The 13,710-nt window shown below is 40.3% G+C and overlaps 1 protein-coding gene across 3 annotated transcripts in view; it reads right to left on the reverse strand.

The window, feature by feature from the left end:
- sntg1 (syntrophin, gamma 1) overlaps positions 1-8,776 on the reverse strand; it is a 101,989-nt gene extending 93,213 nt beyond the window's left edge. For 2 of the 3 annotated variants that reach the window (XM_088347419.1, XM_088347399.1), the window contains exon 1: positions 8,289-8,776. The gene's annotated coding sequence lies outside the window, so the exon portion shown is untranslated. The remainder of the gene's footprint in view (positions 1-8,288) is intronic. The other variant, XM_088347414.1, reaches the window with a different exon arrangement.
- Between the last annotated feature and the right edge of the window lie 4,934 nt (positions 8,777-13,710).

A 13,710-nucleotide genomic window follows, 5' to 3' on the forward strand; every position in this document is an offset into this window, starting at 1 on the left:
TCGGGGGCCGGAATAGTAGATTAGAGAGAACGAAAAAGGAGAAAAAGAAATAAGAGAAAGAGAGGGAGAGAATAGTAGAAAGGGTGGGACAAAGAAGGAGAGAAAGGGAGAAAGAGAGAGAAAAGAAAGAGAGAGCAAGCGTGAGAAGCAAAATAGATAAAAAGAGAAATAGTGAGAGAGGGGTAAGAAAGAGAGAGAGAGAACAAAATCTAAAGAGAAATAGAAAGAGACAAGGAGAGAAAAGAGAAGGAGAGAAAGAGAGAAGGGGAAAGCAAGAGAGAGATAAATAGAGAGAAAAGGAAGTTAGAGTGAAATAAGGTAAAAATACAGAGACAAAGAGGAACAAAGAAAGAGAAAAAGAGAGACGGGGCTAGTGAAAGAGAGAGATAAAGAGTGGAAGGAAGATTGAGAGAGAGAGAGAGAAAGAGAGATACAAGTACAGCGTTTGTGAGAGGCACCTGGCTTTGGCAACATTAAGTGGATATATTTCAACCTGCAGCTCATTTTTCTCTTGCACTTCTCCGAGCGCTGACTCGCGGGCCGGATTTTGTCCCATAGCGGGCCTGATCCGGCCCGCGGGCCGCCCGTTTGACACCCCTGTCTTAGACCATCTGCTGTGTGGCAGATGCTACAGATCCCTTAAAACAAAGACTTACAGGCTCAGAGACAATTTCTTCCCCAGGGCCATCACGACCCTAAACCAGTGCACACAACTATGAAAAAGTATATAAAATATAATAATATGATACAGAATATGATATAGTAATAATATATAATAATTAAAATGGATCGTACCCACATCCAAAAATATATATATTTGTATTATTTTTCTTATTTTTGTAAAATGTTGCTACTATTTTCTACTTTACGCTTAACAGCTTTAGTGCATCATGGGTCAAAAAATATTCCATGATCTATTATCCCTAAGCACATGTTGCTGCAAGCAGTTGTCACCTGAGTACTTAATTTTGTACGGCCTGGGGGCGCTTTGTAACTGTTCTGGCCACCAAAAAGTGAACTGCGCTTGTGTGGCAACGATCCATTACACCCAAACGCATGTTGCGGTGACCGCAGACCGACAGAGTGCAGTTTTGTTCGGCCAGGTAGCTTTTTTTTCCATTACTGTGTTTCCGCGTGAAATTATCTGACCTCGTGCGACTACAGTCCATCATCCCCATTCACATATTGCTGTGAGCAGAGAGCAACAGTAAACAGAAAATCTGGCCTGCCAAAATTGAAATGCTGGACTGTGGCCGCAATCCATTATCCCCGGTCGATTATTGCTGAGAGCAGGGACCAACAGAGCGCTTTTTTTTTGTGGCCACTGAATGAACTGACTGTTTTGTCCGCGATCTATTATCCCAAGTCGGCTTTTGCTTAAAGAACGGGCCAAAAGAGCAAATATATGTCATGCGCAGCGGCTCTATTTGTTCTGTTCTCTCTGCCTGGATTTAACAGCACTTGTGTGGTTGCGATCCATCAACACCGGAGCACATTTTAAAAATGGCGGAGAGGGCTATTTTGCTGATTTTCAATTGATTTTATCTTTTCAATTTTCTATTGCATGTTAATCCTAGAGTGCCACATCGAATCTTGTTGTAAAGACTGTCGACTAATCTGTAATTAATGACGATGAACACAATTCTATTCTATCCTTTTTTTATTCACCACACCAAGACATTTTTCTCACAGCATTGTGGTAAAACTTTCAGAAAGACCCATAAAAGTCCATAAAAGTGCAATTAGTCGGCATTGGTGAGGGAAAAGCTCATCAAACACCTCCAAGTGAAGTGAAGTGCGCCATAATCAGGAAGCCGTTATGACTCCTGAGGGGGTAACAACCACAAAAAGGGGGGACGCCCCAACAAAACTACAACTCCTGCTTACAAATGGTATGGAATAAAATAGTTTAGGTCACGGTGAAAAAAAATATTGTCACGTCCTGCTGCAAAAGAGGGAAAGCTGGCTGGTTTTATATGGGCAAAGAAAGTTTTTTTTCAGGCAAAAACAAAAATCATACCCCAATGGCAGAAAATGTTCTCTATTTTAAGTGTAATTTTATAGATTCAAGAAAATACAGTATTACTTGTTTTATGGCAAACTACAGTATTCCGCTTGAGGTTTACTTTTTGCCGTTTTGCTACGTTACGGATTATTAGCGTTCAATGTGTTCTGCATTCTGATTGGCTAATGGTCAGTCACTCCTGCCTTATACCTGTGCTTCATTGATTATCTTCACTTTGACATTAGGAGCACTGGGCAGAAATCATATCATGTCACCCGTCACAACATGAAGCGCCGTGCGCTTCAATATTCGCCGACGTCACTTAGCGCACCATCACCCCTATAACAATTTCTAAATTAGGGATTTTGACCATTCGGGGTCTTTTTTGGAACAAAACCCATTCAAAAGACAAGGGAATGCGGTGTATACCTAAGATAGGCAAACATATGTGAAAATACGTACTGTAGCACGTCTCCACTTCCGTTTTCAACAGGTGCCCTGCCGGCCTTCACAAGCAGCAGTAGATGAATAGAGATAATTGATCATAGCTGCACAGGTGCTGCTCATTTTAGATGGAAAGAACAGAAAAAAGCCGCCATGCAAGATACAAGTTTGCTCTCTCAGCTCCCACTTTCAGCAATAGTCAACTGTGGATAATGGATTGCAGCCAAAACAGTGCAGTTTATTTTAGGCAGGACACAATGACATGCTCTAGCGGAGGGGTTTTTTAATCTATTGCTCACGAGCCATACAGTATATGGCTCTTTTCATGAGTACGTACGGCTCAAAGACAAAATTGATTCCATGCAAATGTTCTCCGTTTCGTTTCAAATTTGCGTAAGAACACTAAGCCGAACCCACCCTGGGATTGATGATGGTACTGTCCAGTATGTATAGCCTATATTTTAATTACAGTTTATAGTCAAGGTCTCACACCAAAAAAAAACGCATGTTGGATGTACATCGCTAACAAATCCTTTATATCTAAGCTCATTAGACAACCCCTGTTTACTGTTTAGACACCTTTTGATAAAAATCTACAGAACAAAATGTAAATACACCAAAAACGGCACCAGAGCATCCAGGACATTTTTAATTGGGTGAGCGGTGGGGATGGAGATATGCAATGAGTGCAAGCACTCCCATCAGTCTCTCGCCTTGTGCCGTCTGCCCCGAAGGTTAACACATCGGAATTCTTGTTTGCAGAATTTTGTGACATTTTTACGAAGTAACTCCTTCTTTTCAAAAGATTTTTTATGAAAAAAAATGAAGTTCAAAATGAGCCTCAACGATCTTAGGAATTGCAGGAGGGAGAGACAAGTTTAAAGTTGTACATTTTTTATATTTGGGACAGGCTCTGGCACTATTCTTATTTCATAAGTTTTATCAAATCATCTAACATCACACAGTGAAATAAAACGTGCTGAAGAATACGTTCTTTTTATGAAGTGGGTTTAGCGTATTTGTAGAATTTTGTTTTTATGGCTCTTTGAGTCAAAAAGATTCCTGACCCCTGCTTAAGCAGCTAGAACGAGAAAAAATGGTCCCTGCCGACCTCAGCAATGGTTAACTGGGGATAATGAATCGTGGCCACAACTGTTCATTTCATTCTGTAGCTCAGGAGGAAGAGTGTTCGTCTTGGGATCAAGGGATTCCAGTTCGAATCCCGGCTCGTCCGTGTTACATGTCGAAGTGTCCTTGGGTAAGACACTGAACCCCTAATACCCCCAATAAGCAGGTTAGCGCCTTATATGGCTGCAAGGCCGCTATTGGGAAATGTGGAGCACATTGTAAAGCGCTTTGGGAAGTCATTGACTTGAAAAGCGCTATATGAATGCAGATCATTTCATTTCACACCTCCTGACAAAGTCTTTCGATCCCCACTAGGACCAATATGCAGTGTTGGGAATAACACCGTTATAAAGAAGCGGTGTTTATTTTTTTATTTCCTATTTAAACACGTCATTCTCATTCCCTCCTTGTCAGTCCGTCAGCAAACCTCCGCACATGCAAGGCAAACATTTTTGACTCTGGCTCCCATTCCCAACCTGTTCCTGTTTTCTGCTCATCTGTCCCTGGCTTCCCGATGGTTTCCGGTTACCTGACTTGTCCCGATCTCCAACCACGCTCTGTCTCCCGTCCCGGCTGCCCGACTTGCTTCCAATCTACGACTATGCTTCGTTCCCGAGGGCTTCCTGCTCCTCCTGCCCATCGAGCACCAGGTTGCTGTTTTTTTTCCCCTCGCCTGACTTCCTCAGTTTCCCAATAAAGCATTGTGTGAAACATTACGAATTTGGGTCCACTGCCTGTTCCGGTCGTGACAGAGCTAAGCCCAAAAAGCCGGCTCTCTAAAAAGAGTCAGAATTCCAATTTCTACAACGTGCCAGTCGAGTGAAATTTAATTCATTAAACTCACTTTATATTGTTTTCTGCTGATTATTTCATTATATCATTAACGTTTATTTTTGTTGCACTTCAATTGAAGGATAAATGTGTTGTAGGTGTCATGCAATAAATATTACAAGGTTCTATTACACAACTCCCTGTCTGTTCTTCTCTGTCAAACTGACTAGAATACTGCTCATAAAATTTCAAATTCTTTGACATACAACTTATTTTCAAATGAACAGGATTAGTTACTTTCCCTGGTAAGTAGTTACTTTTACAATAAATTAGCTCACTTACTAATTCAGTTACTTTTTGGAAGAAGTAGTGAGTAACTATAACTAATTACTTTTTAAAGTAACATGCCAAACACTGCAAATATGGAATTGGGTACAATGGATCACTCCTGCACGAGTGCAGTTCATTGAAATACAGTACTGTAACACCCCCTCAAAAGAGCCACCAGGTCCAACAAAAGTGTGCTCTAGTGATCCCCGCTTGCAACAATATGCGATTTGGGATAATGGATTGCGACCGCATGAGTACAGTTCACTTTTTGGTGCACAGAACTGCCAGACATGAAAAAAATGCGCTCTGCAGCATAATGCCATCAAGGATAATGGATGGCAAAAAATTATTCAACCAGCGATTCACGACCCGCAAAGTAGCAAAGGATTATAGTTCTGTGTCTCTTCCGATTTGAAAAAAAAAAATGTGTCCACGCAAAAGCATAAACAGTGTAAAAGGCAATACATCTGCTTTCAAATATTGACCGAACTGAGTCATCAGATGGATTCTTCAACGAAGAGGCGTCAGGCAGGAAGTGGCGACGCAGTTTAAGGTATCATTAACTTCAAGTACATTATTTGCTGTTAGACGAGATAAGGTCCAAAATTGCCTCTGATTGGCTGCACTTAAATGTCATTTTCTCCCGGATGACACACTCTTGTGGGGCCAGGATAATCCAACATTTCGATTATCTCCGATTTATCATCGGGATGTCCAAAATGGAATTCTGAGCGGCCAACTTGCGGTAAAATAATCATTTAAGATTAGCTTTTGGAAGTTCCTACGACTTGACGCGTCCTTAAAGGAGTCATATCAATACGAATCACTCTTGGGGAGTTTCGGGCTATTTAAATTCCAATTCCTTCTCCATTCCTTCTTTCGCTACATTCTCTCATCCATGAGAGTTCCATTATATTATTGTGCCTCCTCCTATCTCATGGAAATGCCTCGTGGGTGTGTACAGTTGTTACTGTAACTTTGTTTTCACGGCATACTCCATGATAGTGATACAATTAGCGTTTATCAATTACAGTTCATTAGAAAAACATATGTAAATAAGTTCTTAAACTTTAAACGTCGGGGGAAAAAATAGATGAACTTTAAACCTAAGAGTGTCATGATGCACCTGTGACCGCTCCTTTGGCGCCAACTGTCCCAGACTCTGATTGGCTCCCTGTCACGATTCAAACCCACGTCTATCTGTCACCGGTGGTCTGTCCATCCGCGAACCTCAGTGTACTCTAGGCAAGCTTTTTCGACCCTGACTCCCACCTGCTTCTGCTCCTGTTTGTTTCCTGGCTTCGACCCGTTTTTTGATCCTGACCACGTCTACTCTCCTCTCCTGGCTTTTGACTCGTTTCTGATCCCGACCACGTTTTTGCTCTCCTGCCCCGGCTACTGACCCATTTTTTCCTGTTCCCGACGCCGCCATTGCTCGCCACGGAAGAACGTCTTCCGCATTCAGAGCGCCCTGCTTCCCGCGTTTAGCGATTACCGGAACATGGGTCCAACCCTTTCCTTTCTTCTAATAAAAATGAGAGAAACGCAAGTGGGTCCTGTTCTGGTCGTGACAAAGAGCTTTATCTTAAAAGACTTCTGAAGGAACGTTTAGTCTTTCAATACACATGAATCCGGTGGAAGGGACATGTTTTTTTGTCACGAAACAGTCTTACTTCTACAAGATAATTGTCTCCTTTTTTAAATTTCATAACAAAATGCATCATTAGAGTGTCAAATGGGAGAAAGAATCAGATGAATGCCTTTGTCTGGTTTGGTGGTTGGCAACAAGCGGCTGTGGAGCCGCAAGGCTCTTTGGCGCTACCTAGTGGCTCATCCAATGTTTTCTCACAATTTTTTGATAATGGAAAATGATATGGTTTCAGTACATATATACAAACCCCTGGTCTAGTTTGCTGAGTAAACAAAACTTCAATTTATTTGATTTTTTTCTAATATACGCTTGTGGACATTTTTACCCTGAATTGCATTTTCAAAATCTCCATTGAAGCATAATGTAAAGCAGTTTCCGCTGACATCTTTGATTAAATTCTGACTTTTTCAAGCCAGTTTTCTCAATTCTTTTAGAGCAGACAGGTAGCCAGTGAACCAGTTCTGAAGAATAGCTCACCGGTGATGGGTCATTGTGATTTTCTCTGAAATTTGATTTCAAACTAGCAAGCTGTTTCAGTGGTTGACTGAGCCAATTGAAAACCTTACTTATAGTAATGGCAACCTGATGATAACAAAAATGATGATAATGTAGTATCAACTAAGTTAGACATTAACTTGTTTTTGAAAGAAATGCCTATTCAACTGATAGCCATTTGCGCTAATGAGTAACAAAAAAGCATATCTCGGCTTGAAAACAATTTATGACCCATGTTTTAGAGTTACCCAACTCATTGATTCTCTTAGATTTTGGGTTGATGTGAATGGGCTGAAGCCATGCCTATTGTAAAATAATATCTACGTTACTTTTCTAAAAACAGTCTCGTTTTCTCAATGATCTTTTTAATTCAAAAGCTGGGACGTACTCAATAATCGGCTGCCAATCAAGATCGGCCGATTATGACCCTTCGAATATAGGCCCCAAAGAAACTGAAATGTTTCATCTTTTAAAGAAAGAAAACCCCTGGTTACTGACTCTCTAAAAGCACCTTGAATGCATCATTTTGCATCTGTTTTTTTTCTTATTCTAAAATAATATTCAGAATAATCGTTATTCTAGGATTAACTGGGGCCAAAGAACAGTATTGGCACCGGCTGCATACTTTTTTAAAAAATCCATATCGGTCTGACTTTATTTAAAAGCAACCACTCCTGAGGCCTGGCGTCCATCTCAATGTATTGCCTGAGGTGGGCAACGCCAGGAAAAGGCACCCATCCATAATTAATGCTTAGCCTCCCCCCACTTCCTCCTGTGCCCCCACTAGACAACCCATCCCGCTTGTATCTTTAAGGCGATTAACGTAGACGGAATTTTTAACGAGTCGGGAGGATGCGACGGAGGCAACGAGAGACTATCGATCCCACGAGTTGCAAAAGATAGATAGGGCTGAGGAGATCTTCTATGGAGTCTGTTCTTTTATCTCAGGAGTCAGAAGGGGGAAGTTTGTGGCCCCCTACTTAGAATAATTTACATCAAATTGGCACCGTAACAAAATCCAAACAAGACATCTAATTTTTTACTTATCCAAAGTGATTTTTGGACTTAAGTCAATCATACCTGGGTGGCAAAGTCATACATTGCAAGACCTTTGGTCAGGCACACGGATTTTTGTTTTGACCTCTCAGCGGTGGTAGGAAAAAAAATAGAATTTGGGACTCACACAGGGGGTCTTACGGCAGAAACCCTGCCAGGATCCATCGCGGATACGGACGAGCGAAGGGTATTTCGCAGAGTCTCTCACCCAACACAAATCATTTGACACACTACAGATTTCAGCAGCTTTGGACCATACATCAATCCTACCGAGACACACACACATACTGAAACATTGCTTTGCAGGGAAGCTCCAAAATCCACAACCCACAGCAAAACCGTGAAGTCCAATTTAGTGTTTTTTTTAAAGAAAGCTATATACTCAGTCTTTAATTTTGGGGGGTTTACCTGATGGAAAAGGTGCCGCCTTCCCGTTGGACTGCTTTCCCTCCTCACATCAACGCATGCAACGGGTGTTACGGAGCATCTCAGCCGAGCCACAATGATTCCCTTGTGGCAGCATCGCCCACATCCCGCCTCAGCCTCCGAACACAACACGAGCGGTGCAAGGACGGGGAAAAAGGAAAGGTTGCAACCTGCGCGCCGGATCCGATTTTAAAGCATCCCCGTCGGCTTTGAAAGCGCTCTGGCGATAACTGCGCTCGCCGCCACCCTTGCGTCGCTCACGCCGCCAGCTGGCGACTCAAGCCGGGGGTGGTGGGGGGCCGTCCGTCCGTTCGGTTGCTCCTTTGCTTAATCGCGTCGGTTTAATTACGCGGCTCCACTTTCCGAGCGAGTCCTCTTCTCTTCTTGTGTAATCCAGCGTAGTTTGGGGACGTTTGGCACTCGTCCCGCATCACAAGCGCACTGAAGGCGCGCAAGGATCTCAAAACGCGCATGCACACATGCACGCACCCGCGCGCACTTCTTGTGCGCACACTGCGGCTATGTGTGTGAGCGTGTGCGTTAGAGCCACTGTAGAATAGAATCCACCCATTAGTCCGTCCATCCATCTATCTATTGGTAAATCCACCCATCCATTGGTCCATCCATCCATCATCCATCCATCCATCCATCCATCCATCCATCCATCCATCCATCCATCCATCCATCCATCCATGCATGCATACTGTTCAAAAGTTTATTTTGGATGCAAACCCCTTTTATCAATAAAGATAAGGCAAGGCAAGTTTATTTGTATAGCACAATTCATACACAAGGCAATTCAAAGTGCTTTACAGAAATGGCAAAGAGACAGGTTAAAAACACACAATTTCAGTTAAAACATAAAAGAAAAGACATTGAAAATTTAAAATGTGGTTTGTAAAATGCATTCAAACCACAGATGAAACATAATAAAAATCAATGAATTGAAATAAAGTAAAAGTGAAGAGTGCAGATAGAACCCTTTCAGTTGTATGCACAGTTGAACAGAGCTGTTTTCAGCCTGGACTTAAACACTGTCAGAGTAGACGCCTGTCTGACATCATCAGGAAGACTATTCCAGAGTTTAGCTGCATAGAACTGAAACTCAGCTTCACCCTGTTTAGTCCTGGCTAACATACCCCATAAATTATTAACGTGGTAAATGACCATTTTAGCTGCAAATATCTGGTTTTAATATTAAGTCAGTTCAAGTCATGTTTATTTGTATAGCCCTTAATCACAAAGAGTCTCAAAGGGCTGCGCGGACCACAGATTATTGCAACCCACAGACTATGTATCCAAGCCCATTTTCAGCAACCAGCACTCCAGTGTTCTAATTGTAAATTGTTTTTGCTAATTGTGTCAGAAGGTTAATGGATGATTAGAAAACCCTTGTGGGATGATGTTCGCACATCTGAAAACAAATTAGCTGGTTATAGAAAAGCTATAAAACTGACCTTCCTCTGAGCTTGTCGAGTATCTGGAGCATCACATTTGCAGGTGTGATTAGACTTTCAGATTGGCCATCAGAAAAAGAAAACATTTAATGGAGCCCACCAGAGCAAATTATTTTCGCAAAACACATAAATTACAAACCATTATTCGAACAACAGTTAGGATGAAAATAACCCAATATGGGTCAAAGGGGTGAATGATCAATCACCTGGGTAATTTGGTCCATGGAATGTTATAAAGAGAAAATGATACATCACAAAGTTGGTTTATTTTTTACCAAGAAGAAGGTATGTTTTGTTTAAATTATCTCCCACAATCAACTTTTTTTGGGGTTAATAAAAAATAAACTAAAATATTTGAGTCATATATTACAATCCAACTGTAAAATAACCCTTTTAAAAGCCCCCAACAAAATTTGTTTCCTACAAAAAAACTGAGCAATATTTGTTTTTTAAATCAATGAATGGTTTTTACCACTAGGAGATGCTATACAATACACACTGTTCCTTTAAGTTACTTGCCAAAATTATTCAATTTCTGTAAAACAATTTAAAAAATGTCGTGTAAAAACCAACCCCCAAAAAACTGTTCTTAGTCCCCAAAAAACCCCTACAAATTAGGTAGTATTGAACAAAACTGATTACAAAAAAAAACATCTGATGTTTATTCGGACATTAGTGCTGACTGGGAGGTCGGTGGTTCGCGCCCCGGCCGAGTCATTCCTAAGACTTAAAAAGTGGTCGGCGGCGCCCTCTGTTGGCTGCGGCTGCATCGGCTCGCTACAACGGGTCAGGTGCAATCGACATTTCGTTCTGTGTACATTGTTACACAGAATGACAATACAAGGAAATTATTATTATTATCATATTATTATTATTCCGCTTACTTACAATGAAGAATGTTGCTCTTTTTTGACAATTGAACACCTGCAACGAAGATGGTGTAGGATGTCAGGGTTGGATTAGTTTGGCATTTATTGAGAACTGCTTTTCATTATTTTGACTTATATTGCGCACTATATTTTGTTATTTTGACTGTTGTTGAGAGCTTGTTACATCATTGTCACTTTTGCCAATCATGTCGTTGGTCTTTGATTTTAGACCCTTAAGGGTTGTTATCTGCCTTTTGTGTCCTAGGACATTTAACAAAAAGAAAGGGCTCAGGGGAGGACATTTATAACAGGTTGAATGTTTACATTTTAAGGGATTTGTATGGTCCTTTCTTGTTGCAAGCTCAAAATTATTTGATAACGTCTCTCCCTATTATGAGTGTCTGTTAAACTATTAACCAGAAAGTTTGATTGAATTGATCCAAGAAATAATTTATTCCATTTGGGACTATTTATTGGGTTATTCTTGGCCCAAGGATTTTTTAAGTCAAGTCAGGTCATGTTTATTTGTATAGCTCTTAATCACAAGGAGTCTCAAGTGGCTGCACAGACCACATATTATTCAGACTACAAAACAAAACTGAAAGTGTTACATAAAATCGTACAAAGAAAATCCTCAAACTATCCTCTACTACTTTATTTGTATTGATTGGTGATTTATTTCACAATTGAGCTGCAAAAATAATGTTCTATCCTGATGCACTAAGAGCCACCATCATTGTGTAGTGACCTTGAAATCCAAAGTAGTAAATATAGATGTTTATTTGTAAAGTCATGTTTTTTGCATAGCCCTTAATCACAAGGAGTCTCAAAGGGCTGCAAAGACCACAGACTATTGCAAACTACAGACTATTATTACACCATCCCCTGATCTAAAACCTACATGAGGGCAAGGAAAAACTCAAAACTTCAAAATGAGGTAAATGAAGAAACCTTTACAAGGGACGGCACATCAGGTAATCCTGCTTCCAGGATGTCCAGGCTACAACGGATGTTGCAATAACAAACAATGCATAGTTATCGTCAACATGAAATATAAGTCATTCACAAACTATAGAATATATGTGTGTTTTAAGCCTAGATTTCAACAGTTCCACTGACGTTGCAATTTGAATCTCACAGCAAAGTGATCCGTTTCCCTTTTTATGACATGAATATATCCAGCAATGGTTAAGCAATCAGCAAAACATCTGCACACAAGGTTTGACCCAACAATCAAATTGCCATTTTAATGTTCCCCCTCCATGTTTAGCTTCCGAACAACATGTTTGCTGACACCAGCACATCCTCGTTTGACTCTGAAGGGCAATTTTGTATTTTACGAACCAGAGACGGCTATTGTATGTGTAGTGTGTTTGTACTTTTCTGGCCAGTGAGCCAGAAAAGTACATATTTTTAAATAATTGAAATTGAAAAACAATTATATGATTAAAATACATATAGTCTTTGATTACAAATACATAAACAAAGAAAATATGTAAATGAATAAATGCACTAATAAATAAACACTACAGTAGCTGAGTGCTGACTGACTGATGATAAAGACATCCATTTGAAGCAGGGATCACCAAAATTTATTGAAGCGAGGACTGTCTTTTTTAACTGATAAGCAAAAAAAAGGCTACTAGTGTAATATGTGTCTCTAATATAGCAAGTTATCGTATTATTGCTGTTTTATTATTCTATTATCAAGTTATTACCACGTTCTGATAATACAAGTATGGATTTAAATCGGCCCAATTATATACTGAAACATTATGCAAGTTCAAAATCAAATTTCCTAGATCACAATGACCGATCATTGGTGAGCTTTTTTCAGTACTGGTCCGCAGGCTACTCTTGGTGAAGACAATCTATGTCACGCGGCATGTTTATCCTCCAGGATTCAGACCGAGTATTGGGACAAAGAAAAAAAACGAAGAGAGCAGTTCAGTTGAGCACTTTTATTACCAACGTACAAAATGAAAATCAAACAGAGTATGGCCAGGGCCTGTGAATAGGATACAGTCATCCCTTAGACAAGCATCGAAAAATGTCTCGTCCCTGTCTTATAGGAAATGGGCTTCAATTTTACAAAATGTAAAATGAAACTTAACGAGGATGGGTTTTTCCAGAAAAACACTGGACCCAAATAGATTTTCAAGGTTTTATGAGATAAGGGCAGACTGATCAGAAAACCACTACGAAATATTGCTTGGGAAAGTACTGAATGAACACCACATTGAAACATCATATGAAAACAGTGAGTAAATACTTCATTCAAATATGAGGATAAGCACATGGTCGATTTATAATAACCAAATGAATAGTATGATTATCAAGGTAATGATGTGATGGTTAAATAATAAAACTACCGTATTTTCCGCACTATAAGGCGCACCGGGTTATAGGGCGCACCCCCAAAGAATAGTTTTTGGTCCTATATTTTCCATACATAAGGTGCACCGGATTATAAGGCGCTACAATGGGAACGTCAGCAAAACAGTCAGATAGTTCAGTCAACCGTATTACCCTCTTAACATTCCGAAAGCTTGCAAAGAAGCAAATACGTGTCGTAGACACGTAAGGATGCGATGTCCGTACGATGTCACCAAACAAACATTTCTTAATTTCCATTTTATTTTTTGCTGGCAACTGTGTGGACAGCAAAGTAAGAATTTTATTGTGTAGGGAAACGGGGTTCTTTACTGTGCATATGACAATAAACACTTTGAATTGAATTTAGTTTAAAAATAGACTCATCACAGAAACATCAAGATCGTTCTAAAACAAGATACCGGGAAGATATAAATCCGCATAGCTCACCTAAGTTCTCTTGCAGCCTTCACGTAACCATGGTCCTCTTAATACCGTGAGTGTAGTAAATCCAGGAGAGTAAAATATTTACAAATACAGAATAATAAAAATGTTTTCTCTATGCCGTAGTGCAACCGTTGCAACATGTGATTCACATTCATCTTTTTCGGCCAATTGCAGGCTTTGTTTCGCCCCTTTAGCCTATGCGAGCCTGTAAATGATAAAAAGGATCCGCCCTCTTTACCTCCGAATAACTTTAACCAC

This window comes from Urocampus carinirostris, chromosome 1, assembly GCF_059441175.1.
Source record: "Urocampus carinirostris isolate Australia breed hairy pipefish chromosome 1, RoL_Ucar_1.0, whole genome shotgun sequence".
Lineage (NCBI taxonomy): Eukaryota > Metazoa > Chordata > Actinopteri > Syngnathiformes > Syngnathidae > Urocampus > Urocampus carinirostris.